At 37.7% G+C, this 14,263-nt stretch overlaps 1 protein-coding gene across 4 annotated transcripts in view; it reads right to left on the bottom strand.

Annotated features, from left to right (window-relative positions):
• The window catches only part of LOC116463464 (platelet-derived growth factor C), a 268,783-nt gene that overhangs the window by 51,810 nt on the left and 202,710 nt on the right, over positions 1 to 14,263 (bottom strand). The gene's annotated exons all lie outside the window — the stretch shown is intronic.

Raw genomic sequence — 14,263 nt, 5'->3', positions numbered from 1 at the left:
TCTTTCTCTTTTTGATAAATCTTTCTAACTAAGCATGTATGTGTATAAGTGATCCATCTTCTTAGGCTGTTAATCCTTGAAGAAAGGAACCAGTTCTTACATATTTCTATTTTACATTTCAGTATACACAGTATCTCAAACAGAGGAATAAATGATTGTTTTAAACACATGTCAACTTTTGGTTTGGAAGGTTTGGATCAGTGGTGCTCACTGAGACCAGTATTGCCCCATGACAGACTGTTTCAGAAATCTGTGGAAACATTTTAGGTTGTCTCAATGATTGGGGGTGTGAAGGGAGTGACTGAAATGTAGCAGGCAAGGTCCATGAATGCCCAACACTGGAAAGTTCTGAAAATGAGTATTTGCCCCATGTCCTCCGTGCCTTTCAAATATTTCACTGGACATTTAATGCAGGTGCAACTTCTACTACAGTTCATCTAAGTCTGGAACCTTACATCATCTCATGTATAAACGCATATATGTTTTGCACTGTTTTAGTTAAGATAAATTTTAAAGAACGTTGACCATAGAGTAAATTGAGGGAATTTTCTGTGTTTTGTTTTAAACTTAACCAAGAGTTACTCACTTGGAAAAACATGTCACTAACAGGAATACTGGTTATACCATTTTCATCCCAACTAAAACAAACATATTCATATTAGTCTATATTTATAGCTGTCACATTTGCAATGAGTCGACTTAAAAGATGCTAACATCTTTCCTTTATTTTTCTAGGGTAATTGTTACTGTTCATTTATATATTGAAACATATTATTTTAATATAAATTACTTTGCTATTATAATAGATTTATATAGCATGCAGACAATATATTCATTTTTAAAACAATTTCACATATAAACAGATAATTCCTTCTATGAATTGCATTTCAGAATACTAAGCAGGGCATTGCAAAACTTTTGTTAGAAGGAAGTCTGACATGGTTGTAAACCACCGATAGCTTTTTTTCAAAATTTTAAATTCAGTAGATACCAGACTACCAAAAATACTACATTATACGTAGCATTAAATACATGAAAGAAAAAGTTACTGAAAAAAGACAAAGTGTACAATGACACAATTATACTTATAAATCTGAAGTATCCAAAACTCTCTTAAGGCATGGAACTTAAACTACTTCAGCTTTGTTTTCCTCACTGGAGAACTGGGAATAATGCTACCTAACTCCGAGACATTTGAAGAAAGGAAAAATGGGACAGCACATGTGCAGCACCTAAAACATTGTTTGCACAGAGTTGCCACTCAAGAAAGTTTGTCTCCCATCTCTGTCCTGCACCCCTCCAACCTCTGCACACATACTTTTTAACATAACCTTGGAAGTTTAAAAGCAGTAAATAAGAAAACACAAAGACAAAGAAGAGATATGATTTCGCTATATCACATGAGAAGTCCAGGGTTATAAGTTACATGTACATAAGCCAGCCAGTATAACCATTCCAGGAGTTTTAGTGTATATGTGTGCAGGATGTGGAAGAGTTAGGCAGTGTATGTATGTGGTTCGGGGATGGTGGGTATAGCAGACGTAAGTAGATATTTCAGATCTATCTGGCAGAAAAGTTGATAATTATCATTTTTGTCAAATAGTAATTTTTATATCAGGGTTGTCTACACATGAAACAAAGCTTCTATTCATCAGGATCTGTTTGTTCTGTGCTTGGGAGGTGAGCCTATGTGATGCAGGTTACCACCACTCATTCGACAGGGATTTATGAAGCACTGATTTGGCACAAACTGCTCTGGCACAAACTGCTCTGCTAGATTCTCAGGAAACAAACACAAAACTATAGCTTTTTTTGGGTTCTGGGTCCATAAAACACATTGGTAAGTGCTCTAATTAGAGGATGTAAGAAATACTGTGGAATAGTAGAAGAAAGAGAGTAATTTTATACAGTGAGATGAAGGTCAGCTTACAAAGGACTTGACATTTGGGCTTTCAGTAAGTATTGACTGACGAGGGGTGAAAGGGGTGGGGGATGAAAATGCATTCTAGCAAGAAGTACAATACATAAGATGTAATAGAAGAAAGAAAGGGCTAAGCATGGTCAATTGTGAATTGAGGGTGGGAAACAAAAATCAGATGGAGATCAAGGTGGACAAATAGATGCAGGTGAGAAGGTCTTGGTATTGCACGGTAATAAGACGTTGGATTGTTATTTGGTAGGCCAATGTTGAAAACATGTAGGCACATTCCAATGGGCTCGATGTCTCTTTAAAAAATTTGTCAACATTTTAAAAAAATGGAATTTCATAGAAAACCTGGATGTTTGGTTTTAAAAAAATTGAAGATCTGGTAATAATAAATATCATTAGCTTTGTGTGACTCCATGAGGGCTCATCTCCAGAATTCGTGTCAGCTCCAGCAAAGGAGATATCTGTTTACTTTACTGTCTTATCCTGAGCACCTACACCCCAGGCACATAGTAAACCCTGTGTCAGTATTTGATGAGTGAAGGAATGAATACTTGGCCTTCATAGCAACTGAGGCTGGGACTAAACGAAAAAAGGTTTAGATGAGGCATGTTCTTTCTAGTTTTAAAAAATCTGTATCTACTTTCTATGATTAAAAAAAAATCCAGATTATCTTCATTTACTTATATTTGCCCTTTGGCATCTGAGTTGGCCACCCTTGCACTTAAGAGGCAGAGCCGCTGGAGGCTTCATAGAGGGGAGTAACACAGACAGGTAATCACCACATGTTCGAGGAATTTGAGGAAACAGTAACATTTCAAGTGTGGGTCAATAGAAAAGATCCTTTAACAAAAGCATCCTGAGAAGGAGCAGTCAGGGAAATAAGAGGGAAGCCACTGTGAGGGAAGGTGCAGACGTTAAGGTAAGAGAGAAGAGAGAATTTCACCTGAAGTAGGAGTGGCCAATAATGCCAAGTGCCAAAGAAAGATCAAACAGGTGAAAACTAAAAAGTATCATTGGATTTGGCCAGGATGAAGTCATTTCAATAAACTGCTTCAGCAGAACACATTGTGTACAAAATTTTCTTGAGACCATTTTTCAAAATGACCATTTCAATCTTTCTAATATAAAAAGCATCCTAAAGAGAAAAGAATATTCTCTTCAGGAAGTCTAAAATTAACAACTCAAATAGCTACTTTACTATATATTATCTTCTTTTTATTTCTGTTTAAAAATAAACTACTTCATATGTTATATGATCTGTAACTTCTTTAAAAGTATTTTAAAAAGGGCTTTAATGACACCGAAATATCTAGATTAAAACGTTAACACTTTATTAAGAAACAAAAATATCTTAACTTTTGCCTTATCTAATTTATGTCGATACAAAATCCACTGTCCTGTAAATAGGAGAAGGGTGATGAGCATATTATTACCTATTTCATGAAGATTTCCAACTGAATTTGATACCATTTAGAAAATAATCCTTATGAAAATTTCTGGATTTGCAGCGAGACAGCTGACAACTAATTCTTACATGCTCATGCAAGTCTAGTGCATACATTTATGACAGTGCTTTGGAAAATCTATATAGTTTTGTTCTCCATAAAGTTTAAATGAAACAAACATCTAATAAGGTACTGTGTTCCTTGTCTATAAAACAGTAGAACTTAGCATATGCTACTAATTGTTTCATAGTAAATTAGGCATTTCAAGATTTTCTCAGAACTCGTGTCATACAAAAATATACAATTCTAAAATTCATTCAATTATTCTACCATTAATTTTTATGGTCATACACAATAACTATTAAGATGTCTATGGAATTTAAAGTTATTAATGAAATAATTATTCACACACACACACACACACACACACACACACACACTGTTGCCACTTCATTCCATATTTCCTTTCAACTTGTTTGGGAATGCAAAGTGAGGATAGAAAAAGAATAATGCATTAAATCAAGTCATCTGCTTTAACAACTTGATATTTTTCTTATTTTCTGACCCAACACCATTTGCAGAATATGGGATTCACAGCAAAGGTTGGTTGGCTGATATATGCTAACATAGTTCAAACATCAAGAAGAGAATGGAGAGAAAACAATGACGAAAAACGTATCTGTGGGCCATAGCCAAATGAAAGGGGGATGATAAAACTAAGCAATATTGACACATAAAAGTGAAATCACAAAACACAGTCATCCTTAAATTCAGAAATCTACACATGCCCAGGTGACTGCTCTGGAGACATGGTAATCCTTATAATACACTCTCAGGTATTAATTTCCAATGTGCACAACTGGCTACGTCAGTATTTAAAGGATTTACTAAACCTATTTTATGAGCCAATCAAACATCACTTTCTCATGGCAACATGATACAGAGCATACAGGGCTAAGTGGTTTATAATGATCACTCCCTTTCTCTAACACACCCTTGGGGACCTGTGGAGGATTTATGTTCTTTTATGTTTAACAAACAAGTCTGGTGTTGTAGACAAAATTTTCGTTCTCATGTGGGAATTAGAAAACTGTGGGGCCATGAGGACGTCTTTCTTACTCCTGAGAATTTTAAGGAGTATATCAAAGAAATGAATTCATTAGTAAACATAATTGTCAGACACTCAGCTTCTTTCAGCAAAAATAAACCAAGCCTGCAAAACAGGCTGTTTCTAGTTCATGCTAACTAAAACCCTGTCAATTAAATCTACCCCATGAATTATCAAACCTGTCGGTAGTGTGAAAGAAACCCTGCCAACAAATGAATGTGGATTTTAAAAAGGCCCAGCCCTGCAAATGTCAACTGGAGTCTGAGCTTGTTGAGAAAGGTAATAAAATTAAGAAGATGACAAACATTCTACAGTGTGTATTGGCTTATACTTTAATTTAGCAGAATGCAACTGGTACACAAAAATAGAAGTATTAGATTACCATTTCAACAGCAAATTGTTTATGCTTTAAATTATAATAAAAATGATTTAAAAAATAATAATAATTACATTTATTAAGTGATTCCTATGTGGCAGTGTTTTTTCTTAGGTACTTTTTATATAGTAACTCATTTAATCCTCACAACGATCATAAAAATTAACACTTTTCCTCCATCCAGTCTATTAGTTACAAAATATAGAAAAGCAAAGTAACTTGGCCAAGGTCATACCAGCAACTAACTGCAAAGAGAAGGCTTCACTTTCAGGAGTCAAACCTTAGAGCCCATGCTCTTAAGTGCTAAGCCATACTGCTTACTATATTTAAAATATGCCTACATAATTATATCTGCTTTATTTTAAGGCCTAACTGCAGAGAATTTCTGTATCTCTATTCAGATTGGCCAAACAGTCTTTTTCAGTGACTGGAGAAATATTAGGGCCACACAGATAAAACTGAGTAGTCAACGTGGTAATTTGGGCCTATAAATTTTATAGAGATTTATTTTAATTAATTTGGTAATATTTATTAACAGCCACTCTAAATTCTTTATGAAGAGTTTTAAATCTACATGGAAATGTGTAAGTAAAACCAATAGGCATGTTTCACAGGACTCACAACACATGAATGGGTAATTATCATGAAACCGTGAAGAGTTCTACTTGTGAGAAATGCTTACAAATGTTATGTGGTGAGAAACTGATCATTTAAAATTATGTTATTACTAAAAAAAACTACAAATATATAAACCATGAGGTCAACTTACAAAGCTAGAAAAATTAAGCAAATCAAAACAAAGTATCAGGTGAAAATTAATAAAGACAAAAGCTGTAAGAGATATAATCAAAATTAAAGTTAAAATTCAGAATTAAAACAAAAAGCTGATTCTCAACAAGGGGTTAGAGAGAGAGAACAAATCGAGAATTTACAAAGTTAGCAATGAGGAAGAAGACATAATCACAGGTAAGAATATATTTTAAAAGTATAAGTATGTTTTATGTAACTTTATGCTAATTAAACCTGAAAAATTAGATAAAATGGATGACTCAGAAAATGTAAAGTATCAATATTTACTGGAAAAGTAGAAAAAGTTAAGATGCTAATAACTCTAGAAGAAGTGAAAAGGACTGTCAAGGATTACTTGGGAGGTCAGGAGTGCAAGACTAGCTTGGGCAACATGGAAAGACCCCGTCTCCCTCTCTCTTTTAAGAAAAAAGATGCAGTAACATGGAGTTTCATAGGCGAGTTCTATTTAACTCTAAAAGAACATATCATTCCAATTTTATATAAACAATTTTTAATTTGACCAGCGCAGCTATCCTCCCCGTTAAATTTTAAAATGCTAGGCTAGGGCTGGGTGCTGTGGCTCACGCCTGTAATCCCAGCACTTTGGGAGGCCAAGGTGGGTGGATCACCTGAGGTTAGGAGTTCGAGACCAGACTGGCCTACATGGCGAAACCCTATCTCTACTAAAAGTACAAAAATTAGCCTGGCGTGGTGGTGGGTGCCTGTAATCCCAGCTACTCAGGAGGCTGAGGCAGGAGAATTGCTTGAACCCGGGAGGCGGAGGTTGCAGTCAGCCAAAATCATGCCACTGCACTTCAGCCTGGGAGACAAGAGCAATACTCCATCTTAAAAAAAAAAAAAAATTCTAGGCTAAATCTTGTATCAAAGTTCTTTGAAATGGCAATACTAGATATTAAAAATTAAGACTTGGCCAGGCGCGGTGGCTCACGCTTGTAATCCCAGCACTTTGGGAGGCCGAGGCAGGCGGATCACGAGGTCAGGAGATCGAGACCACGGTGAAACCCCGTCTCTACTAAAAATACAAAAAAATTAGCCGGGCGTGGTGGCGGGCGCCTGTAGTCCCAGCTACACAGAGAGGCTGAGGCAGGAGAATGGCGTGAACCCAGGAGGCGGAGCTTGCAGTGAGCCAAGATTGCGCCACTGCACTCCACCTGGGCGACAGAGCAAGACTCCGTCTCAAAAAAAAAAAAAAAATTAAGACTAATTTCACTCTTAAATAGAATAAAATGCAAAAATTCCTAAGTAAAATGTAATCAAATATGATTTGATTAAAAGACATACATGCATAACATGTTTCCTTGCTCTTCACAGACATAGCATCTTTTACAATTGAAAATTTACGGCAACCCTGTGTCAAAAGCAAGTCCATTGGAACCATTTTTTTCTGACAGCATGTGCTCTTTGTGTCCCTGGGTTACATTCTGTGTCAACTCAGCAATGGAGCTGTTTTGCCTCCATATCATTTAGTGTCTTCACTGGAGTAGTGCTCATCACTTCCTTCAACAACTTTTGTTTTGCAGTCACAACTTGTCTAACTGGTGCAAGAGGCCAGGCTTTTAGCCTGTCTTAGCTTTCAACATGCCTTCCTCACTAAGCATCATTCTTTCTAATTTTTTTTTTTTTTTTTTTGAGATGGAGTCTTGCTCTGTCGCCCAGGCTGGAGTGCAGTGGTGCGATCTTGGCTCACTGCAAGCTCCACCTCCCGGGTTCACACCATTCTCCTGCCTCAGCCTCCCGAGTAGCTGGGACTACCAGGCTAATTTTTGGTATTTTTAGTAGAGACGGGGTTTCACTGTGTTAGCCAGGATGGTCTCGATCTCCTGACCTCGTGATCCGCCCACCTGGGCCTCCCAAAGTGCTGGGATTACAGGCGTGAGCCACCGTGCCTGGCCCATTCTTTCTAGCTTTTGATTTAAAGTGAGAGACAGTGACTCTTTCACTTGAACTCTTAGAGGCCATTTTGGTGTTAATTGGCCTTATTCCAATATTCTTGTATCTCAGGGAATAAGAAGGCTCAAGGAGAGGGAGAGGACCTTTCCACATAATAATGAAAAAGTTTGAAATAATTGAGCAAATTACCAAAATGTGCTACAGCATTCCTAAGCCAAAGCCTAGTCCAGAGCAAGATCCTAACTCTCTTTAACTCTCTGAAGGTTAAGAAGGGTAAGGAAGCTACAGAAGAAAAGTTGGAAGCTAACAGAGGTTGCTTCATGAGGTTGAATGAAAGAAGCCATTTTCATAACATAAAAGTGCAAGGTGAAGCAGCAAGTACTGATGGAGAAGCTGCAGCAGGTTATCCAGAAGATCGACTAAGATAATTGATAAAGGCGGATATGCTAAAAAAACAGATTTTCAGTGTAGATCAAACAGTCTTCTATTGGAAGAAGATGACATCTAGTACTTTGATAGCTAGAGAAGAAAAGTCAATGCTTGGCTTCAAAGTTTCAAAGGACAGGCTGACTCCCTCGTTAGGGGCTAATGCATCTGGTGACTTTACATTGAAGCTAATGCTCACTTACCATTCCAAAAATGATAGGGCCCTTAAGAATTATGCTAAGTCTACTCTGCCTATGCTGTATCAGTGGAACAAAGCCTGGATGATGGCACATTTGTTTACAGCATGGTTTACTAAATATTTTAAACATACTACTGCTCAGAAAAAGAGATTCTTTCAAAATATTACTGCTCATTGACAATGCACCTGGTCACCCAACAGCTCTGATGGAGATGTATGTATAAGGAGATTTACGTACAAGGAGATTTATGTTTTCATGCCTGCTAACTCAGTATCTATTCTGCAGTCCATGGGCCAAGGAGTAATTCTGACTTTTAAGTCTTATTACGTAAGAAATATATTTCACAAGGTAATAGCTGCCATGGATAGTAATTCCTCTGGTGAATCTGGGCAGAGTAAATTGAAAATCTTCTGGAAAGGATTCATCATTCTTGATGCCATTAACAATACACGTGATTCATGGGAGGAGGTCAACATACCAACATTAACAGGAGTTTGGAAGAAACAGGTTCCAATCTTCATGGATAAATCTGAGAGGTTCAAGACTTTGGTGGAGGAAGTAACTGCACAGGTGGTGGAAATAGCAAGAGAATTGGAATTGGAAGTGGAACCTGAAGAGGTAACTGAATTGCCGCAATTTCATGATAAACACTGAATGAATGAGGAGTTGCTTCTTATGGATGGGCAAACAAATTGGTTTCTCAAGGTTGAAATTTTTCCTGGTGAAGATGCCATGAACATTGTTGAAATGACAACAAGGGATTTAGAATATTCCATAAACTTAGTTGATAGAGCAGCAGCAGGGTCTGAGAGAACTGACCTACAATTGTGAAAGAAGTTCTACTGTGGGTAAAAGGCTAGCAAATAGCACTTAATGCTACAGAGAAATATTTCATGGAAGTCAGAATCAACCAACATGTCAAAGTTCATTGTTGTCTTATTTTAATAAACTGCCACAGCCACTCCAACCTTCAATAAGCACCACCATGATCAGTCAGCAGCCACCACATTGAGGCAGGATGTGAGCAAAAAGATGACAACTCAAATTTCTGATATAATGCTACTGCATACTTAATAGACTACAGTATTGTGTAAACTTAAGTTTTATAAGTACTGAAAAACCAAAATATTCATGTGATTTTATTGTGATATTTGCTTTACTGCAGTGATCTGGTACCTAACCAACAATATCTCCAAGGTACGCCTGTAATACTTTATGAGTGAGTATGGCTTTAGTTCATGAATATGAAGATAAACTAAGAATGACCCTTCAGAATAGTAAGAGGAGAAAAACTATGTGATCATACTCATAACACTGAAACAATATAATAAAATCAACAACTTAGATAAAACCTGGTAAATTGTGAATAGCATAAAATTTCAAACCAAGGTAAAACATTATTTCACAGAAACTAACTACAGGCATTATATTGGATCAAATTAAAGGTCATTCCATTTAAGTTAGAACAAAGATAGGGCTGGCCATTCTCACCATTAGTTTCCAATATTTTGGAAAAAGGATCTAGCTGTTTTAGTAACAGAATAAGATAAAAAGTTGTAACAGATACAGAAGAGACAAACGATCCTTAGTTAATAATAGATTCCCACAAGAACAGATTGTGGTTGGGTAAGCACAGAGGCTAGAAGAGCCTGGCAATAATTCAGGAGTGGGACAAGATGGCTTGGAGTATGTATAGTATGAAAGTTGAGACATCTCAAGGAATGTTGCATGTTGTGTGCATGTGTGTGTATGTGTGTGTGTGTGTGTGTGTGTGTGTGAATGTGTGTGAAAGAGTGTGGGTATACATTTTTTTTTGAAACAGTCTCACTCTGTCATACAGGCTGGAGTACAGTGGTGCAATTACAGCTCACTGCAGCTTCGATCTCCTGGGCTTAAGCAATTCTTCCCACTTCAGCCTCCCAAGCAGCTGGGACTACAGGTGTGAGGCATCACACCTGAATATTTTTTTCTTTTTTTAACTTTTTGTAGAGAGAAGGGTGTCACTATATTGCCCAGGCTGGTTTCAAACTCTGGGGCTCAAATGATACTCCCACCTCGGCCGCCCAACATGCTGGGATGACAGATGTGAACCACCACTCTGTATGTATATTTATTTTATTTTATCTTTTTGAGACAGGGTCTTGCTCTGTCACCCAGGCTGGAGTGCACTGGCATGATCTTGGCTCATGACAACCTCTGCCTCCTGGCTTCAAGCGATTCCTGTTCCTCAGCCTCTGGCGTAGCTGGGATTACAGGTGTGCATCACCATGGCCTGGATAAATTTTTGTATTTTTAGTAGAGATGGGGTTTCTCTATGTTGGCCAGGCTGGTCTCGAGCTCCTGGCCTCAAATGATTCCCCTGCCTTGGCTCCCAAAGTGCTGGGATTATAGGCTTGAGCCACCGTACATGGCTGCCAATGTAGATATACTTTTAAGGTGGATTTGACAGAACTTAGTGTGGGGTATGAGAGAGTGACAGGGGTCAAAAATGATTCCAAAACTTCTGGCTTTTATAATCTATCTGGAACTAATAAGGGAATTCAGTAAAGGGACTGAATATAGGCCCAATATACAAGTATCAAAATTTTTTCTTTATGACAGAGAAAAACAAAACCTGAGTATCAGGGATAAAAATGTCTTTCACAGTGAAATTTAAAAAGTGGCCTGTAATCCCAGCAGTTTGGGAGGCCAAGGCAGGTAGATCATGAGTTCAGGAGATTGAGACCATCCTGGCTAACATGGTGAAACCCCATCTCTACTAAAATTACAAAAAATTAGCCGGGCGTGGTGGTGGGCGCCTGTAGTCCCAGCTACTTGGGAGGCTGAGGCAGGAGAATGGCATGAACCCGGGAGGTGGAGCTTGCAGTGAGCCGAGATTGTGCCACTGCACTCCAGCCTGGGCGACAGAGCGAGACTCCGTCTCAAAAAAAAAAAAAAAAAAAAAGTGCATAGTAAAAAATTTAACCAATAAAGTGTGAATACTATATGAGGAAGCACATACAATATTACTGAATGACAAAAAGGCATTAATTTATTTCTATCAAAATCACAATAAGGCTTGTAAAATATTCATATACAATAATAAACATAAAAATCAACATGTAATGCATACTATGAACCAGAAACTTCATAAATATCAACTCATCCAATCTTCAAACACAGCCCCATCCGGTTACTGTTATTATACCCACCATAGACATACACAGAGATTATGTAACAAGGGAAAACTCATATAGGTAAGAGACCTGGAGTAGAAACCTTACTCTAAGCTTCAGAGAGCTCATATTCTCTCTTTTTTTTGAGATGGAGTTTTGCTCCTGTTGCCCAGGCTGGAGTGCCATGGCACGATCTCTGCTCACTGCAACCTTGCAACCTTCGCCTCCCAGGTTCAAGTGATTCTCCTGCCTCAGCCTCCCGAGTAGCTGGGATTACAAGCAGAGAGATGGGGTTTCTCTGTGTTGGTCAGGCTGGTCTCAAACTCCTGACCTCAGGTGATCTGCCCACCTCGGCCTTCCAAAGTGCTGAGGTTACAGGCATGAGCCACAGCGCCAAGCCCAGAGCTCATATTCTTAACCATTACATGATACTTCTCTAGCTAAACAGGACAGAACAAAGAATCGTCCAACTTAAAATGTCACTACTGGCCAGGGACAGGGTGGCTCATGTCTGTAATCCTAGCACTTTGGAAGATGGAGATGAGTGCATCACCTGTGGTCAGGAGTTCAAGACCCACCTGGACAACATAGCAAGACCTTGTCTCTAAGTTTAAAAATAAAAATAAAATAAAATGTAACCATTCATTATCCACTTGTGAAAATTCTAATTTAAACTATCCAGACCCTTATCTGTAAAATGGGGAAAATATTTATTAACTCACAAGATTGTTGTGAAGATTAAACAGAGGGAGAATGTACATAAAGTGTTTAGCACAGTGCCTAACAATAAGTTACTCAATAAGTGATAGTTTTGTTTTGTTCTATTCTTATTATTGCTATTATTGCAACAATACATGCAACCTATGGAAGACTTCACCTCTGTGGCAGAGCAGATCACAAAGCTCCTCATGCACAGATCACTTTAAAAAAATTTTATTTGAAAAATACAGTAGTGTGAATTTATGGGGTACAATGTCATGTTGTGAACACTGTTGGTGGGAATGTAAACTAGTACAGCCATTGTGGAAAATACTGTGAAGGTTCCTCAGAAAATGAAAAATAGAAATACCATATGACCCAGCAATACCACTACTCGGTATATGTCCACTGCAATCAATATGTTGAAGAGATATCTGCACTTCCTTGTTCATTTCAGCAGTATTCACAGTAACCATGATATTAAAGCAACCTAAGTGTCCATCAACGAATAAATGGATAAAGAAAGTGTAGTATATATAAACATTGGAATACTATACAGCCTTCAGAAAGAAGAAAATTTTTCATTCATGACAACATGAACGGAACAGGACATTATGCAAGGTGCAATAAGCCAGCCACAGAAAGACAAGTACTAAATGATCTCATTTATATGTGGAATCTAAAAAAGTTGCTCTCATAGAAACAGAGATTAGAAAGGTGGTTACCAGAGGCTAAAGGGAGCTGGAATGGATGAGGAAAGAGAAGATGTTGATCAAAGGGTACAAAGTTTTCGTTAGACTGTAGGACTGTAGGAATAAGTTTTAGTAACCTATTGCACTACACTGTGAGCAAAGATCACTAATTTCAACTAAAGAGGCTCCAAAACTAAGCTTTTTGCCCTTCTTATCTGTAGGAATAACTGTCCTGAATTTAATCCATCTAGAACAATGTAAGCATATACATATATATATATATATGTTTGCTATAATTAACACTCACTCCTTTCACGTAGTAGAAGACAGATTCATCAACAACTAGCAAAAATGTGGAGTACTTAATTTTTGTTTCTGCATTTTGTAACCCGTAGGATTAAATGCCTTCATGTATAAAAAGTGCTCACCTACTTGGCTCAGCATTTCCTTCCTATGACTGACCAGTTCCTGAAATATGTGATTACCTATCTTCAGTCAGCTACCACCTATGTGTAGATAATGCACTTTTATGGAAACATCACCTCATACCATTGTACTATTACTGAAATAATGCCAAGATTTAGGCATCTAATACATCTAATGTTAACTGAGAGATGGCTTCCATGACAAAAGACAGTATTCATAGTCCTCTCTCTTCTAAGGACCACTTTCTGTACTCTCCATGAGAGACTTTCTTGTAATTAGTTTTATAAAAACCTCATTAATATTGAGGCCTGCTGGGTGAGATGCCCTGTGGTATGTGGTTGTCTATAGAGCATATTCAGAGTGAGTCACTATTAAATTAGTCATAATTAAGTAACAGTTCATAGACATAATGCCTTAATACATGTGCCAACAACTGAATCACTGCATTATTGAAAGAAATTTGAGAAACTAAATTTAAGAAATAAAATTAACATATTTATATTTAAGTAAAATTTTTACCTCATGGATTATCATTTTGCCATTTCCCCTTCTACTTTGACCACAGTAGAGGTAGGCAGATGCAGGAAAAGGGTAGGGCTTCCTCAAATGCATTCCAACTACTGAGTTTAGGGTATCTAGGAATATAGAGATGGGAATGTCCTCATCAAGGCGTACTTAAAGGGCATAAAAATTTAAGGCCAGGTGCGGTGACTCACGTCTGTAATCCCAGTACTTTGGGAAGCCAAGGTGGGCAGACTGCTTAAGCTCAGAAGTTCAAGAATAGCCTGGGAAAGATGGTGAAACCCCGTTTCTACCAAAAAATACAAAAAAAGAAAAAAAAAATTCCCAGGCTGGTGATGCCTGCCTGTAGTACCAGCTACTGGGGTGGCTGAGGTGGGAGGATCACTTGAGAATGGGAGGTGAAGGCTGCAGTGAGCCATGATCTCGCCACTGCACTATAGACTTTCTGACAGAGCAACATCCTGTCTCCAAATAATAATAATAATAATAATAATAACAAGAAGAAGAAGAAAGAAGAAGAAAGAGAAGAAGAAGAAGAAGAAGAAGAAGAAGAAGAAGAAGAAGAAGAAGAAGAAGAAGAAGAA

Source organism: Hylobates moloch, unplaced genomic scaffold (genome assembly GCF_009828535.3).
Source record: "Hylobates moloch isolate HMO894 unplaced genomic scaffold, HMol_V3 SCAFFOLD_37, whole genome shotgun sequence".
NCBI lineage: Eukaryota > Metazoa > Chordata > Mammalia > Primates > Hylobatidae > Hylobates > Hylobates moloch.
The sequence above is the reverse complement of the archived record's forward strand: the minus strand, read 5'-3'. Positions and strand labels throughout refer to the sequence as shown.